We start from the raw sequence: 20,162 nt of genomic DNA, 5'->3' as shown, positions 1-20,162 counted from the left end.
CAACCACTATCAAAAAATATAAAAAGTAGATGACTAAATATTGATATTTCCATTTGCTATCTTTCCTGATAGCTTACATGATACCTATCTGCATAACACATTATTTAAATGTTCTATCACCAAATTCATCATGTACAAAACTAATTTAAGATATTTCCATTTTTCCCTTTACATTCCCCTGGTCATCCAACAAAAGAAAACTGGGATGCATATCGGTTACCTCATTGTCAGGCGTTTTTGTCATTGTGCGAACATCATAGAGTGCACATACCCAAACCTAGATGGTATAAACTATTATATACCTAGATTATATGGTATAGCCTATTTCTTTTATGCTATAAGCTTGTACAGCATGATACTGTGCAAAAGAACATGAGATTAAATCAAGCACAGAGAAAATGATATGATCAAGAGACATAAGATGTAGTAGGCTGCTAATGGCATAATATGGCATATTATTCTATAGCAAATTTGTTTTGTTTGTAAGTGCAAAGAATACACTTTGAAGTGGCAATAAAAATATAGTAAGTAAATACATAAACCGGTACCAGTCACTTATTGTCATTATCAAATATTATGCAGTATACATAATTGTATGTGCTATACTTTTATATGACTGGTAGCACAGTAGGTTTGTTTACACCAGCATCACCACAAACACATGAGTAGTGCATTGTGTTATGACATGAGGAGGGCTAGGATGTCACTAGGCAACAGGAATTTTTCAGCTTTGTTATATCTTATAGGACTGTAATATATGTGGTCAGTCGTTGACTGAAAGTTTGTTAATGTGGCATCTGACTGCATTAATTCTAAATATTTCTTAAATATTTCTTCTCAATAATTGATATGTACTGTGTCCACTTTAAGTTTGGGCATCATTTGTCCCTCAACTGTACTATTTTCATAGCAACCTAATGAAGAAGGTCACCCTGCTCAAGTCTATCTGTCACATGGAAACAAAACTATCTACCACATCTGTTTAAAAAGCCTTCAATTGTTCTCCATCATTCATAGGATAACCTTTCTGTGTTTCCCATTATTCATAGGAGAATTTACAACAGGTATTTCATGGCATCAAAGAGTATCTCTGCTCTAATCTCTATCTGAAACCTGGTTCTCATGTGACTACCCAGCCTTACCTCCTTCTACTCTCAAAGTTTTACCAACTTTATGCATTGGTAAAACCGAAAGATGTGGAGCTCTTGGCACACATTGCAATGCACAACTCTTACCTCTTTTCTCACTGTCTTACTGCTCTCTCTTCTGAGACTATCTTTCCTAGCTAGCTGTCCCAATTCATTAATTGCTGATTCTTGTAAGTTTAGTTTGATATCATTTCTTTCAGATACTTTTTGCCTGGCCCTTAGTTCTCCTCAAATTTTTAACCTCCTCGAGTCTCTCTCTGCATCACCCCTGCTCCAGAAATATCAAATTTAATTTCAGTTTCACTGAAATGATGATCTTTTCCACTCCTAGACTTTTGTATAAACTCTTCAATCTGATCTTCCCTCTCCTCTCCCCTTACCTCCCGTTAATGCTTTCTAACAGCTTTCCTCTGGGACGTTTCCATTTTCACCACAGATGTTACTTCCCCCTAGAAGTCTTTCTGAGCACCAGTCTTGATTTATTCCTTTAACGTGTTCTCATAGCATGTTAATAATCTCAAACACATATAGTAGTTTACATGTCACAGACACTTTTCTAAGTACTTTGCGTATATCATTTAACTCTCAAAATAATGCTGTAATGTAAGCATAATTATTTTTCCACTTTAGAGATGGAGAAACTGAGGTATTGGGACGTTAATTAACTTCCCCATGTACAACAGTTAGCAAGTGAAAGAAACAAACTTTGTGCCTAGACAAGCTGTCTTTGCTTTTGTGGTACTATACCTCTTCACTCATACACATAACTTTCTTTACTTGCTGTTATCATTCGGCATTTTTGTCATTGTGCGAACATCATAGAGTGCACATACCCAAACCTAGATGAATATAAACTGTGTGAAGACATTCATTATTGAATCCCTACCATCTAGCCAAAGCCTCTGAACATATTTGGTGTTCAACACATTTTTGATAAATGACAAAGAGACATAATTAAGTATTTCTCTTCTGTGTTCCCATAGCACTCTGGGGGATATCTATGCTTTTTGCTGAATTCTTGCCATTATTTACTTATAGCCTTCTTGGCCTTATTGAATTGTTAGCCCCTCTAGGACAGAAAACTTTACTTATTCTTCAATGTGTCCCAAGTGAAGCCAGGTGCTCAAGAAATGTTTGTTGAACAAATGTGTAAATGATACCAGTGGAAGAAATGTATGTAAAATTTTGGGGGTGGATCTCAACAATCCCTTTCTATTTGTACTTCTGTGTAGCCTAGAAAAATATTTATTGTAGACTTATGTTAATCATCTATTTTTGAGACCTTTTTCTATTTTATTATAAATGATGATTATGAAATAAATCTTCCCTAGCATCCTAACACTTTTATAAATTTTAACTCCTCAAATATGACACCACTGTCCAAAAACATAGGAAAATACATCTTAATATCCCACTAAGTTCTCAATTCTAAATAGCCACAGAGAGCTAAACATTTAGCAGAACATATATTTCTCGCCCACAACAGCAATGTAATAAAGAAATTTGCTCCAGCATGCGCGCACGCGCACACACACACAATCTTTATAAACATAAATGATAGAGACATGCTTATCTTCCTGATGACATGTCAAGATGCACACCTTTGCAAGAATATCTGAAGTGAATGGACCCAGGTGGATTTAGTTTGACAAATTTTCCAAGAGTTAAATCAAACAGAAACTTGAAGGAAGGTGGTGTGGTTTTATGCATTTAAAAAAAAGTGTGTAATCCAGAAAGGGCAGTGAAAATATATACTTTAATGTCACATGGAGAATAATTTGAAATATTTTTATTTTTTAAAGTATTTATAATAAGTCATAAGGTTATATGTAATAGCTTGACCTGATACTCAGAGATGAACTTGTAAAAGTCCATTTTCTTTGACAAACGGTCCAGGCATGAGCTTCATTTTTATTTTTTATTGCCCCACTGTGCTTGTATTTCCATGTATATCCTCAACAGAATCTCACATATCTTTCTACCTCTGCTCCTTGAGATTTCCTCCCTTTTCTCTAATTCTCTTTCTTGTTTTAAAAGTATTCTTTGTTATTTTAATTCCATGGAGAGCAACTTCAGGAACTCCTAGCAATCACCACTTGCCTCTCCAGAATCGTATTAGTTCATCTCACTTAAAGAACCTCTTTTTGAATTGAGGAAGTAGGAATCAATGCTTTGCATCAGAAGTATTTTGGAAACTAATATTGAATTAAATACGTAGGGATATTTTATAAATGTAAATACATGTGTATTCACGATATTTGTCACACAATTGAACTAAATTTAAATGCTCATTATATAACATAATATGTATTATATGCCAGAAATAAATAATTTGAATGAGAAAAGAAGATTAATTCAAAATATGGTAGCTATCTTTAACACTATTTTTTATTTGAATCTTTTCCAAGGGGCCATTATAAACTTGATTTGAATAAACCTAAATTTTCCCTAAAGAAACCCCAATTTCCTATTTTGTTGAGAAGTTTCATTTACATAATCTTCTCCTAAAACATTATCTTGAACTCAATTGAAATGGTGAAGTGGCATTGCCTAATGATAATAATATCAGTTTTTCTTAGTTGAAACATTGAAACCACATCTCTAGTGCATGTGTTTACATACATCATCCCATAAGAAACAGAATAAATGAAGTCTGCAGACACAGCCTGCAGTAATAAATGAGGAGAAAAAAAAAGTCACCCTGTTGTGCTTTCATCTGGCCTTTCTTTGCACACACTCAGTGTTATAATATCTAATCTGGAATTTCTTCCTTTCCTTTGTCAGGAGAGGTTCAAATGTGGGACTCATTCTCTGGCACATTGCTTATCATGAAAAGACAGAATTATATAAAATAGTCTAAGCACCACTCTTCTCTTTTCTGAACTCTCTTTTGTCTCTGACATTCCAGCTGCAACCCACAACTCATAAATAATTTGATTTATTTGAATTTTCTTATTCTTAATAATCATGTTCTTATTTTCTATGCAGAAACATTATAGAAAATACGGAACAATCATACATATGCACAGCTGGGATTGGGCAAGTGTTCAAATGTGAGAAAAGAGACATTTGACTGATCAACCAAAACGTGAAGAACCAGGTTAATTTACAATTTTATCACTGCATTAGTTAACATGGGAAGAAGAAAGAAATGTTGTATAAGTAATAGATATCAAAAAGCTAATATTTATTGTATGTACCGGATGCTGTTTTAACTAAAGGCTTTACTTGTGTTATTTCTTTATATGTGACAGATACTCTATCAAGATGGTATCATCTCCATCTCTGCTTCACAGATAAAGAAACTGAGGGTATGTTATGTTTAAGTCACTTTCTCAGTAACCCTTAGCTATTGAGCAGGAAGGACTGGATTTGAGCCCATGTTCATCTGGTTTCAGAATTCATATTCCTAAATAGCACGATACATCATTCTACATTTAATACCTCAAACTTCAAAAGAACTTAGTTTTAAGCACTGTTAAATTGTGTGTTCTGTTAAGTTCTCTATAATTACAATTAAAGTAAAATTTAATAACCTTTGAAACACAGTTCAAGGATGAAACACAACAAATGAAATAAGCTGTATCTTAGAATGTTTCAAGTGTTCAAATGAATTTTTGAACTTGTAAAAATGTTTTACACACTATTCATTAAAATATCATGTGATACATCTACACTAATCTCTTTAGTAGTCTCCTCAACGAATCTCATTATTCCACTTTGGGTCTTCCATGGGCTTATCTTTAATTATTCTTTTTCTCCTTTTTTAATGTCATATTTTGTCTAACTTCTAAAAGTTTATTTAAATATCTTAGCTTCTTATGGTCTTCTTCCCAGGAAGCATTTATTTCCTTTTTCATATTTTTAAATGGTCTTAGGAGGACAAAAGAAACACATATTTGCTCAGCATGCAACCTTGAAACAGAGGCTTTGTATAGTTAATTTTTTTAAATGACGATGATTGAATAATTGTTATAGGCATATTAGATGTTTAATGTCAGCATTAAACTACTATCACTTAACTTCACTCTTTATTTTTATTTTTGGATTTCTGTATTTTCTCACACTAAAAGGAAGATAAGATTTTATTAAATTAACTGAACTAATTTGAACTGTTTCCCTCCTCTATCTTAGGCCTCTTTGAAGGATTTATGATTGGACAGAATATGTATCACAATCAACAGGCATGGTAACACAAGTATGAGTGAAAAAATATTATAAAATATTTATTAAAATACAATTAAAAACACTACAGAAATTTGTAATTTTTATGGAATTAAGTAGAGACTGAATTTAGAGTATGATGAACAATCAAAATGATAGCTATATAAATTCGGTGTTAAGGAAAACTTCATGATAAATTATAATATATTAATGGAAAGAATTTTTCATATAATTTCAAATAATTGATGGTTAAGTAAATTTACAATCAGCTTCTTTTCAATCATTTACTTCACACACCTCTGCTCAGACATTGCAATTTTCTGATATAGTTTCTGGGATTCAAAATATTCCTGTATCTCAGGCTTGCTATGTAAATGCAGTACATGTCTGTGTCCAATGAACAAATACACTATTTCCATGGTGAGTTTTTACATGAATTAAGTCATGATCCATGTCCATTAACATTGCCTTGGACCTCTTGTCACTATCACAGCCCTGAGGGGTTCTGCTTTCTCTTTTACTTCTCTGAAATAAGAATGCAGACGTGGCTTTTCCTTGATTCTCCTTAAAATAGATAAGGCTGTAAGATTTTTTTTTTTTAACTGGAGAAAATCAAATTTTAATATGTGCCCATGAAAAATTCACACAAGCACAAAAATTCCCTAAGCTATAAGTTTTAATAAGAGTTTCTGGAAAGGATTCTGGAAACATGGCAAGAATCAAACAAACAGACATACCTAAAACTGGCTACTATTTGCAGTCAGAGACATTGCAGAATTTTCAGATTTTACCCCATTCTTGTGAGTAGTTCACAATTTTGATGTGGAACATTAATTTATTAAACATTATTGAAGAATGAGACTCCCTTCCTCCTCAAGGCCTTGTTCTTCCTCTTGCCAGGTGGAAATGGGAAATATATCACTCAAATTAGTCACTGCTTTCTTTCTTTCTCCCTAAATTATAGCTACTTATATGAATGATAGTGACAGCTTTTATTTATTTATTTAAATTTCTTTTGGGTGTCTGGAGCCTTTGAAGTCTACGAGACCTCTACAGGACTCTTCACCACATAATATCCCCAGCCAAGTGGTCTTGCTGTGATGCAATGTCATTTATTCCTTCTTAGCTGTTTTTGCTATGGCACAGGCTGCTAAAAATTTCTTGTCCAGCAACCATTCCCCTTGTATGAAGCACAGGCAGGACTGCTCACGTACAACTACTTTTCCAGATGCTGACCTAATCCACGATAAACCCATACGCATCTTGTCCTGCTTTTAATACTGCCATCTCTCTCTGCTCTGATATGAAAAGGAGACATATGGGCAAGTACATAACTTATGTAGATGGCAACCAGGGAAGCAAATGAAATGCTTGATCTTTACTATGGGTACTCTTGCTCTTTCTTCCTCTGACAACCTCTCCTCACAAACATTACCTCTAAGGAACAAGGCTAAAAACCCATTCACTTTCATGGTTCTGTTGGAGAGTGGTGGTAGGCTAATGACTTCAGGACCAATTTTACGTTCTGTAAGCCTTGGGTTGAGATGCTAGGCCCAAATATTTATGGTTACTTTACAATGTTGCTCATTTATCTAGTTTCAGCACACTTCTAAAAAACTTAAATGTCAGTGGGTAAAACATGTCTGATCACTCTTCAAACATTTAACTGGATCACTGATATTCTCCTTATAGTGCATTTATTGTCATGTTTTCATCCTGTTCATTTTCAAGATTTAATAGATCAATTTTCTGTACTGTATTGTATGTGAGCTTATATGTGTCATTCCTATTCAGACATAATTTCTTGAGATTTCCTGTGATCAAATAATCTTCTTGCATTTTCATAGGTACTATATTATTGCTTTTCCTTATACATTTAGTGTTTAAGAAAAATAACATTAAGTAAAATACCTTTGTTTTTTGTGCAGCAAATATTCCCCTAAGTAGAGAAATAATGCATTGGTGAACAACACTTTCATTAGTATTTTATTTTTTCTAAAAATATTGATGATTTAGTTTGTGAGATTTCCTGTCTAAATTCTATTTCAATATGTTATTCACAGGAGAATTGCCCAAATAATCATTTCCAAAGCATTATAACCTCAAACTAACTTTGAAAATAGATATACTCAAAATAAGAGAGGAAGAACATTTTCACAGAGGGACATGGGCCTACATGTAAAATCATGTGAAAATTTTATTACAGTTTTATGAAGTATTATCTTTTCACTAAAATATTTTAAATGGCTAAAACATAATATAGTAAAACAAAGAATACTTTGAGAGACGATACTTTGTCACATGGGAAAAAATAGTATATAACACACTTCACATATAATATAGTCATGAAGTGTTTTATCAGAATTACTGAAGCAACAGAGTTCTAACTTTATTTTATTTGGTGTTTGGTCTTAGCGGGAATTCGAGTCACTCAGCTGAGCTATCAATGTGAGCATTCTCTTCTCTCTCACTTTCACGCTCACTCTTGCTCTAGCTTTTGCTCTCATTCTTGCTCTCTCTCTCTGGACATTGTAAGATTTTGTTTTTGCTTACTAATCACTATGCTATCCACTTGCTAGAGCTGAATCAATAGAGTTTCTTCCCTACATGGATTTAAAAAGTGAATCTTGATTTCAATAAATGCCTTGTAGAACCAAGGATTTCTAGGGCATGGATATGTTAAATATAGGGTAACTTTACAGTTAATCCTCACTCTTGTAAAGCTTAGAAATTATTGAGAATGCCTTAAACATAGACAACTCGTAATTAAAAGATGCTATTCTTGATGAAAATAAATGTTTCTGAGTTTATTTTTTAAAACTAACATATTCCCTATGCTGAACTTTATATCCTTGTGATTATTTTTATAATTGACAATTTGCATTTCTTAATCCCTTTTATCTCTTTGTCCATCTCCTCAACCCACCTCCCATTTGGCAAGCATCAGTTTGCTCTGAGTTTGTTCTATGAGTTTGTTTCTGTTTTGTTTGTTCGGGTATTTTGTTTTTTAGATTCCATGTATAAGTAAAATCATATGGTATTTGTCTTTCTCTGACTTACTTCATGTAGCACAATACCCATCTAGGTTCATCTGTTTTGTCACAAATATTTTAATAACTATGTACAGTGCAAGATGTGTACCAGATTTATGGGAGTGGTCATTTCATAAGGTATATAAATGTTTAATCACTATTTTGCACACCTGAAGTTAATATACTATGTCAACTATAATTAAAAAATAAATTAAAAAAACAACTCAATCAAATATTTATTCAGTTATAATAGTATAGGTGCTACTGGTATAAAACAGAGAATTCATATATAATTACATTTAATTTTATCAAAATTATTACTCCTTCTTGCACTTGCTATAAATAGTCAAATATGACAAACATATGGGAATTAGGAGAATCTGAAAAATCATGTTGATTTAGGGGCACTTGAAAATGTGTTCTAATTCTGAGATTCCGTTACCCTTAAGAAAGAAACTGAGTATTAAATTATTGAAAATATGTATATTACATATTTTAAAGTTAGTGGTAATAATAACAATAACTCTATGCTGCACACGAATAACATTGTGAACAGCATTTCACATCCATCAGTTGGTCATTATTATTAATATTGAAAATAATTAATGATTATCATTCAAGTATTTACTAGGTTTCAGACAATTTGTTGAAAAAACGTTAGTTTAAAAAAAAAAAAGCCATACTAGCCATGAGGCACAGATATTGTATCCTACATTGTTATTGCAGTTTTAGAGAGCAGTGGAGATGAGATTCTATTCCACATTTTACAGACTCTGCTTAATACACTGTATTTCCTCCCAATGTTTCTAAGAAGAAAGCAAGGTAATTATCACTAACCGTTCAATAGGTGAGACTCCAGGGTTAGAAAGATCTCATAGGTTTTGGATAAATAATATAACTCAGTTCCTGTGACACTCCTATATTACTCTTCTTCAATTATGCAGATTTTGGGTGTGGGGTTAGATACAATTCAGACTGAAAACCCTACATCCTTTATGGAACTAAGAAAAGTATATAAATAATAAAATAAGAAAACAAATATGTCTATTTGCGAATGTGTAGAATTTGAAAGAAAAGTCACATAGGAAGAGCTTTATTCATCCACCTCACAATTTGTTAAGAGAGAAATTTTGGTAAACAGTGACATCTTGATTAGTTGCACTCTTCATTTTTTTCTAATTCATTTTTCTTTTCTCACATTTTTAAGGGATGCCACCTTAGAACCACGAAACTTGTTTCTTTAACTTTTTAAAATTGTCTTTATAGTATAAACATCAATGACTACTTATGCAGTTGCTTTGAAAGAATTTTGGACAAGCAAACAAAACCTACTTACTTCCCACTGACTCTTAATAGCTTATAATATAATGATATTGTGTCTATTGTTTTTACACAATAAGAAATATAATACTGTACCCTGCTTTTTTTACCCCCCGAGAAGGCTAGTAGAATATAAATGTTATCATCTCACAATGAAAAGAATTGTCTTAAGAAAACAGTCTTTTACATCTTCTGTGACAACAATGATTTTTAAAAAATCTATGAAGTTACAACCATTACAGAGAATTTTCCCTTTTTCTTTGGGTTCTTGTTAGAAAGAATAAAGATACAGCCCTTAACACATTTTAGAATGCATTCTTATACTCTGTATTTAAAAAGGTATATCTTGCTATCCCCAATGATCTTTTGTATTGTTCAGTAGGAAGGTATAATGCATTGCATTCAAACTGTTGTCAAGAGCCTAAAACCAGGAAGGCAGAGGCACAACTCTCTTAAGATATAACACATGTAATTGCAATAACATTCCTTACTTTGAACACATTCTTGCAGGGATTTTCCAACACCTTTTCCTTTGTTCACTGAGGTTTACAGAGACATTGTGGAATTGAAACAGCAATGGATTCAGAGATCAAAATCTTGGGTCTAGTACAAACTTAGCCATTATATTTATTTAAATTATAATTGTGCACGAGACTTATTTTATTCCTATTTCCTCATATAGAACTTGGCATAGAATAAGGACTAAATAAATATTTGCTGAATAAATGAACACATGAGTTCAGACAAATTATTAAAGTTGTCTGAGTAACAGTTTCCATAGCTGAAAAAATGTAAATAATAATATCTGAACTGTGACAATAAGAAATTATATGTGTTTAGTTTCTATGTGCATGAAAATGTTCTGTAATTTACGTAAGCTATGAAGTACATAGAAATGTAAAGAATTACTATTTTTCTTAATACTGGAATCCTTATTGAAGATACCGAGTGAGGAAAATGAACACTGTATGATATTCATTCACTATAATGAAGGTAAAAAAGCTGTAAATCCAAAGTAAAGTTTATAAATACAAAAAATGAGAATACTGCTATGTTCTAGCTTGTGTTAAATCTCCTGGACCAGAACACTATACACCTGTTCCCTGAGAGGCAATTTAAATACCATTTAATGCTGTCAATAGGATATTCAAGAAGAAAAATTTAATGTTTTACACATCAACGATGTTCCTCTCAGAGAGCACTGCCTTAAATATTGACGTCAATCAGAAATTCATTATAGAAAGTAGTAAGTTTAACATATAGAAAACTCACGGTGATTGGTAGAGGCAAGTCAAAATAAGGCAGTGAGAGCAATCCATCTGTGGTGTAGGCCATTCATGAGGTGCACTGTCTGTAGAGAATTTAAAAACAATAATAAAACTTGACTAAAGTTGGCTTGCTTTTTATTAACTCCATGCCTTAAGTTGGTGACAAAATTTTCCTTCCAGAAAAAGAATCTAACTTCTAAACGATTGCTACATTTACTATTGAGTATTAATAATGCATATGCAAGCTTCAAATTAGCACATTTCTATTACTTATCTTTTAGTAAATATTGTATTCTATATAAAATTTAACTCTCAGTTATACAGCTGGGCTTGATACATGCATTTGTTTCCAGAATAAGCTCATAAAGATTTAGAATTATTTGAGCTCTCTCCAACCATGTTCCATGACTCCATTTAAATAACAGAGTAGAAACAAACAATGACAGTCCAATAGTTGTAAAATGTAGAAACAAAACTTGAATTGATCACCTGGACTTTAATCTGTATTTAAAATATTGGAAAGTGTTAGAATTGATCCTAAAGAAACAGACATAGGTTGGTATTGCATTTTCTGAAATTTATTGTAAAATGGGATTTTTATCATTCTATACCATACTTTTCTCTATGACTTAGATTTTTTAAAATTGTGTATATCAATTGTATCATGTGAAAATTTTTAAATTAAAATTAATGGAAAGGGTTTGTCAACCAACTATGAACAGAAAGCATTACAAATATGGCTATATTGTCTACTGACCATGAATATATTAAGAAAATTAATTTTGATAAAACCATTGATAAATTTGTAGATTATAACTCACAAAAAGAAAATTTTAGGTTATTATAACTCATTATAGCTGTGAACCAACACATGTGTAAGATATTTTCTCATTCTTTAAAAGATACAGTAATACAATTAAAAATACTAATCCACTACATCATTCCCTTTTTGTACTGTAATGATACTTCCAGATTTGTATCTAAATTTTTTTTATCATGATCACATATATGAAGTTCAGTAAAGCAAAACCTTTACTCTCTGTCTTCTCTTCCTGGCCATTATTATTGTTTTTCATTTCATAATTATTACTTATTTATCTACTCAGAGTGTCACCTATGCTAGGCAGACTACTGATGGTAATTTCTGATTCACACATTGTCATCTGAAGAAAAGAATTTTGAAGTTTGGTATGTCTCTTTTAAAACCATATAGAAGGAATAAGTTATTTTAAAAACCAGAGAGATTGAGTTCTCAAATCAGGTTTATATGGTAGAAAAGGAAAATTTTAAAGTTCTCTTCTGTGTATGTACATACAAATGTGTAAATTAGGGATGACCTCGAGGTAATTAGAAAGGGAAACATTCCTCTGATCTTGGTTTGAAATTTCTGTTCAATAAAGTGTTATTAAGAACAAGAAAAATGAAGCCACAGAAGGGAGGAAGATACATGTGATACAGGTAAACAACAGAGGTATTCTTATAAATCAATGGAAGACAGGAAAGGCAAATGAGAAAAATCTTGAACAGGATATTCAAATGGCTAATATAAACATAAAGAAACATTCAGTGTCATTGATAGAATGGGACGTTAAATTAAGGCCACATGTGATATTATTACAAATTCACCAGAATAATTTAATTAAAAGAAAAAAAAAAGAGATCGACAATACTTATTTTGGCAAAAATGCAGAATAGCTAGAAGCTTATATACTTCAATTGTAAGAGTGTGAATTGGTACAACACTTTGTAAAAGGGTTGGGCATTACCTACTTAAGTTGATCATATGCATACTGTGAGACTCAACAATTTTTTATAAAATGACCTAGTAGTTTCATTCATCATGACCAAAACCGTAATCAACCCAGTTATCATTAGAGTATGTAAATTATCAGTGATATATTAACAGAATTGAATGTTATATAGCAATGAAAATAAGTAAATTGCTACATGCAACATGATGTGGTCTCACAAACATCATTTATATAGAATACATAAAGCATAGATAAAAAATTCCTAAAAAGTTTATATGTTCAAAACTGGGTAAAACTAATACATAGAATCAGAAATCAGGATAGTGTTTGCTTTGGTGAGAAGTATTGGTGACTGGGAGAGATCTCAAAGAGAAATTTTGGTATTCTGGTAATATCCAATTTGTTAAAGTTTTCTATATGCATGTTATACTTCAATAAAAAATAATTAAATTAGAATACATTGTACTTATTGTAATTTTAATAACATAGCAAATTTATACAAGAACTCCACTTGTATAGCAGAGCCAAACAGATCATATTGCCAACATATAATCACACTAAACATAAATAAGCTTATAGTAGCCTTTGTTGTAATGCACTGGAATAAGCTTTTCTATTTTATCAAAAATCTTTTCCATGTACAGGTCATTAATTAGCAATTTAGATAAAATTAGATTTTAAGATAAAGGAAAACATGCATTACATGTTTTTTATGGTGATTTAATACCTCATTCACAATTTAAATATTATCTCACATAATTAACAGATTGCCTAGTGGAATTACCGGTTAAAGAGATGTAGAGAGCTAGATCCAGGCAAAATGGCGTAGGTGAAAGAAGCTTCGTTCATCCCTTCTTGCAACCACATCAAAGTTGAGACGGAAACACAGAGCAAACAGCAAGCAGAGTCACCTGAGGGTCTAGAGGAACAGAAGCCCTACAACTAGGGAGAAATAAAAATTCACCCTGCAACAGTAGAAGGTAGAAGGGAATGAAGACGCGAGGCTGCCTGATCCTGAGCGGCTGAGTGGAACAGAAGCCAACTGCAGCGGCAGCCGATAGCTACAGACGCCTCTTAAAGGGGCCGTGTCCGCCAGCCAACTTTTGCGGTGATGGACCTGCTAACTCTGAGCACTAGCGCCAAGTCAGCTGCTCAGGAGATACCAGAGACTTACAGGGGGACAGTGAGTTGTCAGAGTAAGGCCAGAGGTGAGGCTTTCTCCCAGGCAGAAGTGCTGGCGGTATCCATTGTCCCTCTGTTGAACCCTCCCTGCTCCCAGTGTGTGGAGCACCATAGCTGAGACATCATCAAACTTGATAACAGAGATCACTCCGCCCAGAGGAATCCCTGAAACTCTTCCTACCTCAACTCACAGCCCCACCCAAGCCACCTTCAGCTGTGCCCTCAGCAACTCCTGTGTCACTTGCTAAGCAGTGCCAAGACTCATACTGGTGGCAGCTGACCTCGGTTTCTGGTGTGGCTTCTTGAGGCAACTTTAAGCACAGCATCTGTGGATTGCTTGCTGAATCTTAACAGGTGGCCCTGGAGGGGCACAGGCCAGGGCAAACTTGGCCTGCAGCTGAACCCCTCTCAAGACTGTGCTGCTTGACTTCTACTACACAAAGCCATGCTAATAAGACCGAGAGACTTAGGAGCTTTGATTAGTACATGGAAACAGACACAGAAAGGCAGCCAAAATGGGGGGACAAAGAAGAAACCATATGAAAGAACAGAACATAGATCAAGGAAAAATGAAGTCAAGTGATCTAACATGCAGAATTCAAAACACTGGTTATAGAGATGCTCAATGAGCTTATGGGTAGTATAGATGAACTCAGCGAGAACTTTAACAAAGAGATAAAAACATAAAAACTGAAATGGAAATTATAAAAGGGAACTAGTCAGAAATGAAGAATAACTTATCTGAGATGAAGAGTATACTAGAGGGAATCAACAGAATGGAGGAAAAAGAGGATTGAAACACTGGTATAGAGAGTGGGAAAGCCAAGGACACCCAATCAGAATGGCTACAAAAAAAATAATCAGGAATATAATAATAATTTAAGGAGCCTATAGGACAAAAGTAAGGGTAATGATATTTGTGTTATAAGGGTACCTGAAGATGGAGAAAAAGAAGTTGAATATATATTTGAAGAAATAATGATGGAAAACTTCTCTAGCTTGGTGAAGAAAATAAACATACAACCCCATGAAGCTCAGAGAGTCCCCCCAAAATGAATCCAAGACACATAATTAAAATGTCAAAGTTTAAATACAAGGAGAGAATCTTAAAAGTAGCAAGAGAAAAGCAGTTAGTTACCTACAAGGGAGCTCCCATAAGATTGGAAGCTGATTTCTCAAAAGAAACTTTGCAGGACAGAAGGGCATAACACAAAATATTCAAAGTGTTGAAAACCCAGGATCTACAACCAATAATACTTTATCGTTTAGAGTTGAAGAACAGATAAAGATCTTCTCAGATAAAAATAAGCTAAAGAAATTTATCAACACAAAGCCAATATTATAGGAATTGTTAGAAGGACTTCTTTAAGAAGAAAAAAAACATGTATCAAAAATATAAATAAAGAATTATAATAATTACATATTTATCAATAAGTACCTCAGATGGAAAAGAATTAAGTGCTCCAACCAAAAGATAGGGAAGCCGAATGGATAAGAAAACAAGACCCCTACATATGCTGCCTATAAGCCTCACTACAGATTAAAAGATACAGACAGACTAAAAGGAAAGGGATGGAAAAAGATATTGCCTTGATGGACCTAGAGGGTATTGTGCTAAATGAAGTAAATCAGAGAATGACAAATACCACATGATTTCACATACATGTGGAATTTAAAGAACAAAATAAACAACAACAAAAACAGAAACAAACTCACAGATACAGAGAATATTTTGAAGGCTACTAGATGAGATGGTGGTTGGGAGACGGTTAAAAGGGGAAAAGGGCTTACAAAGTACAAATGGATAGATGCAAAATAGTCATGGAGGTATATAGTGTAACATAAGAAAAACAGTCAACAATGTTATAAAAAATATGTAAGGAAGAAGAGCGGTACTTGATTTAGGGGGTGACCACTCAGTGAGTTATATAGATCTCTAATCACTATGCTGTACAACTGAAACTAATATATTACTATATGCCAATTATAATTGAAAAAAACTCATTGAATTATACAATGTAAATATGAGCAACTAATTGTCTATTATACTTCAATAAACCTGGGGTGGGAAGAAATATAGAGAATACGTATGTTACAATTTTCTTAATATTTTCTTTATGAGCTTTCACAGATATCTTAAAATGTACATTAGGGACAATTGCTTTGCCACATAATTAATGCTTTTAAATCAAGAACTGAACCTATAAAAGGTTATATCATACCTGCATTATTTGGACTTTTTCTGATTAGATATACACTATTATTTGTTATATACCAATTAAATTATTTTTCAACAAAACACAAATAAATGGACAAGTTATCTGGGTACAAATCCATGAATCTTCCCCAAAGACAGAGGATAAAGGAGTGGTAGTAATGTAGTATAATATCAATAAGTATAAATATTTGTCTTTCTTTTTGATTCACTAAGGTTTTGCAGAGTGTTTGATATCCATAAAAGTCAATTTTATCATTACTACAAACCATATGTAAAATTTCATCAAATATAATTACTGTAAGTTATTGGTGATTTAACAGTAAAGCTGCCACACCAATGTTGTTTGAATAAATTTATCTATATTTAATAAGAATTTTAAACAGAAAAAGTGTTTACTAACTAAAAGAATGAAATTCTGAAAGGCTTGACAGACAACTTATCAATATTAATAAACTGTTCTTTTATCAAATAAGACATTTTTTCAAGATGATGTCTATATGATACCATTAGTTCTTAAATCATTTTTAAATTACAATTTTATATAAAAATAAACTCAGTGAATTTTTCTTATAAAGTCAGATACTGACCCAGATTACCTGATATTTGGACCGATGCTCTTAACTATCTCAGGCTCCCTCAGCTATTTACTCAGATTCCATTTCAACTTGATGGTATTACATGATGGATACACCCAAGACCTATCCTGTTCAACTATAAATCTGATTTACACACAAATTTTCTGATGTTTTAACCTTTAGAAAATAATCCTAATAGTTTGTGCGTGGCATCCATTTCCTGCAGAAATGCCTTGTGAGAGAATTTTCCAAACTTTAACATCATGTTCTTTAGGAACATGTACTCTATTTTAAAAGTCCATATATATATATTTTTAAGTCTGCATGTTGATAACTAGTTCTTAGGCTCTTCCCTTTAGAAATAGCCGTTCAGAGCAATAATTTTCTAAATATTCTATGTCGACTTATAGTATCTTTTTCAGTTCCAATATTCAGTTATGTTTTTTGTTTCTGTTCTCTTCTCAATGCTTTCTTTTTTTTAAATGTAGTTTAGCTAATTAGTTGTCATTTTTCAGATGAATACTAAATTGAATGATCTATTCCAGAAAAATCTATAAAGTTGAAAATTAATTCAACTCAGAATTTCACTCCTAGCTCTGCTAATTTTGTGGTGTTCAGTTGCATCACTTGCAAGTTGTTTAGGGTTTGAGGCACTCATTCTATCCAAAGTTGCTTCTGAGGTACGGCATCAGCTTCTCAAATCATAAGATTCATAAGGCCCTTTCATTCTGAGTTTCTGACTTAGTGGATGTTTAAGCCATTTAGTCTGATAAAGCACATTTCCCCTTTTATTTTGCCTTCCATTATATCTTTTAGCTATGTTACAACATGCCCTGTAAATTTTTAATTATTATTATTTCTTTTTGGAACTTGAGCAACATCATCTAAAAGTCATCAACTCACTTTCAGAACATACTTTAAAACACCACTCCTGTTGTGGTTGATGTTATAAATATTAGAAAAGCCACTGAAAATGAGTTTATTTGGTCGTAATATTTGATACCAATAAAATTTTTCTTTATTTTAGAAAAACAATGGAAATTCATGGAAAAAATTTGTCATTCAAAAAGAGAAAGAAAAAAGATGAGTTTAAAATGTTTGCTTTGACACCAAGTCAGAGTATCACAATGTTTGCTCCTCTCATTCTATCACATCTGGGATCATGGAAAGACAACATTCAAAAACCATATTTTCTGGCTACTAAGAGAAGTTCTATTGGATAAAAAGTTCACTTTCTTTCATATTATGTAATCTTGTTATTAAAGATAATTTACATCCTTTTTCATCAATCATGCCCTAAGAAAGAAACATTTATATGTACCACTGGCTCAATTGTAGGTATCTATTAAGAAAGAATATCCTGCAATACAAAAAGCAATTTTAAAAAGTCTTGAATCTGCTATAGTTTTCAGTAGGAATTAGATTTTCATCTCTTAAAGAAGTATAATATATATCAATCAATTATATGTCCTGATGAAATAACATTTGTGATTATTATTTTATAGATTATTTTTGTTAATACCAGTATAAAAATATTAATATATTTTAAAACTTGCTTTTTAAACATAATTTTCAAATTAAAAACTATTAGAATTCTAACCAATTTAAGTATGCTCATAAAGTTCTAAAATTTCAAGATATGCTTAGAGCACAAAAAAATTGGCATTAACTAGATGATCTAAAATTAAGCAAGTATTAATTTATAATTCCTGGTGAAAATTGGTGTATCATTGGCAAAAGATTCCCATTAACGGGTTAGTGACTACTTATCTAAAAAGACTTCTGAAGTCTTTAATATGTAGTCCTCACACTTGTTTTACTAGACATTGAATAAAAGGATTATCCCTGAAAGTCAGAGAGGTATGAGCTATTTGGTTTCTATCTCAGAACTGATTGTAAAACACAAGGCTTCTCAATCCTCTTGTTTGCCCTCATGGCCCACACAGGAAATACTGTGTAAGCAGAAAGCTATATCTAGTCACAAACAGTTTGGACTGCTGAATAATTCCAAATACAACTTTAACTGCTATTTGCAATACCAACTAAATGGTTGAGTGATTTTAACTATACTAATATCAGGCTGACTAATTTGCTTTGTCTAGAAATGCTGAGAGATTTTTTTAATAGACCACATGCAAAGTAACCATAAGTAACCATGTACAAAACTATGAACACAAGGTGAACAGATTTACAATTACAAATTTTCCTATACCATGAAGTATTTCTCTATTCCTGCAATTCTTTGTGTGAGAGAGACACCAAAGACACTTTAAAATAAAAGAACCACAATAAATTTTTTTTCTTTTTCTTTTTATTTGGTAATGAATGGGAATCAGAAGAAATAGGAAGATAGAAAATAGGCAACAGTTTATAGATAAAAAGATAAAAAACAAAAGAACAATTTTTCCTTAGAAAATTATGCAGCCTGATACCTTGCTTACATGAACCACTATTCAGAGAAGATAAGTGATGGCAGATGTTGCTTCATTATGGAAAGAACTTAATGTCAAGCAGCGGGGCAACTATACTTCTTACAGAGAGTTAATCCTGAGCTCTCCTCATTGGACCTCTCTCCACTTTGCTTAAATTTCTACCTGGAGTTTTTAGTAAATGATAGCAGTTTTGATGGGATCTAATAGTCAGAGTAATTTTACATTCTAAGTCTTCCTGCTGGTGATTTTCATAAACACCTTTCATAAGTAACAGTGTCCAGGTAAGATAATTCATCTAAAAACATGGTCATTTATTTCATTAAAAGCTGATTCGAAATGATATATTATTATTAACATATATTCTCCTTTCTATTACTATATTTTTTCTTTCCTGTCATACTTTTCTTTCAGCATAATGAGTTCGATACTGATATCATCAGTAGGCCTAATTTGTAAAAAAAGAAAAATACTATTTTTATGTATTTTATATAATTAACCACGGAATTTGAAATTTCTGTAGTATAAAAATACCATTGTGCATGGGGAGGGGATTGTTGCATTTCTCTTGGTTAGAGCTCTTATATAAAAACTTTTAAAAAAATTCGTAATAAACACCCAGTTCAACAATGACAAGATACCAAATTAAAAGCCCTCTGGATAAGATATACGGAAGGGGAAGTCAGTTATATATCTCAATAGGTAAAGCATAGGTATTTAATCTTACTATCCTGTGAGTGTTGTTAAAGTGACACTGGCAAGATCATGGGGTAATGATGATGATGAAATGGAAGAGGAAGATGGTGTTTTATTCTGGGGGCCATTCCAGGCTACTGAGCCGCTGTGGGAAAGACTATTGATTCCAATGAAGCCTCTGTGTTCTGAAATGACCCATCCTCCACATTCCAGTGAAATGGTCCTCATCTCTGTGTGGTCTGATTCTGTGTGCACTCATTCACTTGTGTGGCTTCCTATTCTCCTATCCATCATCTTCTCACAGATGGTTAAAACTCCTCATGGCATTCTAGATCAGTGTTATCCACGAGAAATATTATTCATGCCACATTATTAATGT

General features: G+C 32.6%; 1 long non-coding RNA gene across 1 annotated transcript in view; it reads right to left on the bottom strand.

Annotated features, from left to right (window-relative positions):
- The window catches only part of LOC120590794 (uncharacterized), a 538,201-nt gene extending 524,483 nt beyond the window's left edge, over positions 1–13,718 (bottom strand). Inside the window, exons 1-2 of the long non-coding RNA XR_005649770.1 lie at positions 13,468–13,718; positions 10,937–11,015 (exon numbers count right to left, since the gene is read on the bottom strand). This is a non-coding gene — a long non-coding RNA (uncharacterized LOC120590794). The remainder of the gene's footprint in view (positions 1–10,936; positions 11,016–13,467) is intronic.
- Positions 13,719–20,162: the final 6,444 nt, after the last annotated feature.

Source organism: Pteropus medius, unplaced genomic scaffold, assembly GCF_902729225.1.
Source record: "Pteropus medius unplaced genomic scaffold, Ma_sr-lr_union100, whole genome shotgun sequence".
Lineage (NCBI taxonomy): Eukaryota > Metazoa > Chordata > Mammalia > Chiroptera > Pteropodidae > Pteropus > Pteropus medius.
This window is presented reverse-complemented; position numbering and strand designations above follow the sequence as displayed.